This window comes from Cryptotermes secundus, unplaced genomic scaffold (assembly GCF_002891405.2).
Source record: "Cryptotermes secundus unplaced genomic scaffold, Csec_1.0 scaffold2648, whole genome shotgun sequence".
Lineage (NCBI taxonomy): Eukaryota > Metazoa > Arthropoda > Insecta > Blattodea > Kalotermitidae > Cryptotermes > Cryptotermes secundus.
This window is the reverse complement of record NW_019736444.1, coordinates 467,716-470,456: the sequence shown is the minus strand read 5'-3', so window position 1 is coordinate 470,456 and position 2,741 is coordinate 467,716.

The following is a 2,741-nucleotide window of genomic DNA, read 5'->3' as shown; positions in this document are numbered from 1 at the left end:
GTTACTCCTTCCCATATAGATTTCAGTATTCATTTTTATTCTGTAAGATATGTTGTAATTTTGCCATATAATCCTGTCCAGTACTGAACGTCATTCTAATGAAATTAATAATAAATGGAAACGTCAGTATTACTGCCTGCTATATATGATTTATAATCCTTTAATGCAACCAAAAAACTGTTCTGTGTGGCTTTCAAGTGTAAGTTGTTACTAAAGATGTGAGGTCAAATAGAAGTATGTGTGATGCAAACAGAATTTTCTTTCAAGTGCCCCACCTTCAGCTTTCCTAAACACAAGTATTCTATGTATGTTATAGTTCACAATGTCCAATGCATTCGGGTAAAGGGATGTTTGATTGATATGAATAAAATGTTATGACTTCACAGGCACTGGTGAGAAACTTTCTGATTTTGCAGCCCTGACCCCTTGTGCTGCAGAGGTTCATACTGCGGTTTTTCCCTTTTTTTTTTTGAACTGGGTTCAGTATCACTTCACTCATATCCTTTGGAACGGATATGAGTCAAGTAATATTGAACCCAGTTCAGAAAAAGAAAAAAAACGGCGTAAGAACCCCTGCAGCACAAGAGATGTGGTTGCAAAATTGTGTATTGCTATTCATGTGAACTGCTGGTTTCGAGGGGGGGAGGGGAGGACGCATAGGATGGTATAGTAGCATTCTCTTTTGTTGAACCTGCTGTCTGTGCTGGTGGCCATTTCTCATGTCAAGTTACGTCTGCGTAGAGATGGCAGAAGTAATGCCACGTGACGTCATCGCGGCCATGTTGCCCACCATAAACGAAGAGTTTTCGGGAGTGATTGAGACTGGTGTTATCCTTTGTATAATTTAATATTGTTTAGTTTCAAAATGTGTAATAACTGTAAACAGTGGTTTCATCTTGTAAGTAGTATTATAGGAATAATTCTTGGAGGAGCTGCATTTGTCGTATTTTTCTGTGTGTATGAGAATATAGATGCCGGCTTCTGGGGATTTTTATCTGGTTAGTAGTTCAGGATTAAAAGGAGAGTTATTTAAATTTGATTTCACGATACACGTACGTATATAGCTTTGCAGAGTACAGATCAGGTCTTCGTGTTTCATTAAGTTGCCGTGTAAGTTTGTTTTGACACAATTCATGGAGTATAGATTTCAGTTATATTAGTCAATCAGAAATTACCACAGTGAGATATACGCGATTCAAGCATATATTCCAGACGTTAATAATCGCTGTGCATTTATGTCATACGTACATAAACGTAAGTAATGAAATGCAGTTATAAAGGAAATGCATCCAGGTAACTCCATATCACTTCATATCCTCATAGGCAAATGCCATGATAATACCTCAAATTAAGACAGCTTAATACTTTTACATCTTTTCCAATTCACTCTTCACTAATCATTCTACCATTAAGTGCTCTCTAGTCTGCGCTACTTACAGCATACTTAAATCATGAATACACAAACCTACTGATGGTGATGCCATGATATGAAATCAAATTTTAATGAAACCATGATATTCATATGGGTATTCCTATTTTATGTTGCTAAAAATTTAGAATTAACGGGAATAGATCAAATTGCCTTTGACCATAATATCAGCAAGTGCACTGGAGATCAGTGGATGAGTAACTGCAATTTCCAGTGGTTTCCATCACATTCACTTCGTTCTGAGCGGTTTACCTTTATTTATCATGAAATTCTTAGTAGGATGTTGCAGGATAGTGTGTGGTATAACTAGTGGTCTTGTGTTTGAAGGTGTGTTTGCCATGGTATGCTTCCATTTGCACTATCTTCATATTCGGCAGAAGCTAGACACATGGCACTCGGCGGATACACTTAGAGGTATCAAGGTGCTAGGCATGATGGGTACTTTGGCAGGAATGGCTGGTCTGATCTGGTACATCTTTATTGCACAGTATCACCACATACGTAAGTAAGTTCATTAGTGGGGGAGGGGGGAAACAGTGAAGAGTTGGGTCCTTCCGACCTAAACTTAAGTAACCAGATAGTATTATGAGTTGCCATCTTTCTCAATACAGTCCTCTTTAGTGATATTCCAGGACTGTGTGTGTCATTTAATTTAACCAGTCGTATTCACAGAATCATAAACTAACGTAGCCTGACTTACTGTACCATAAGAAATTCAAGTCATGAAATGTAATAAGACAGGTTCACTGAGGGTTCAGAAATTGCCCTGCAAAATTGGAAAGTGGGAAATTCAAAGAGTATTCTTTAATTTAACTAATTTGTTTTAAATTATATTGGTTCTGAGTCATTGCTAAGATACAGCAGTTCTATTTGTTTTCATGGTTTATGTTAGTTCTGTAAGGAAGAAATGTACTTCATTTTGTCAGATTTGAGGTTGTCATAGCAGTGAATATGAAGAGCACTATCTTCTTGGATGGGCCGCGTCATAGCTCAAGCAGTTAGTCGCCGGCTTCCCACCACGGCGGCCCAGGTTCGATCCCGGGTCTTGTCAAGTGGGATTTGTGGTGGACAAAGTGGCGCTGGGAAGGGTTGCTCTGAGTACTTCAGTTTCCCCTGCCAATCATGTCACCTAATTCTCCATTATCATAATCACCCGGGGCAGGCTACAATAGGCCAATCAGTTGCCGCCATGCCGAGTGGACCCAGTTGGACCCCACCCCCCCACTAAGCGAATTAAAAAAAAATAGAGCGATGCGTTTCATTTTAATCGTTCGTTAAACAAAACTGAATAACCAGTTAATTTGAAGCAAAT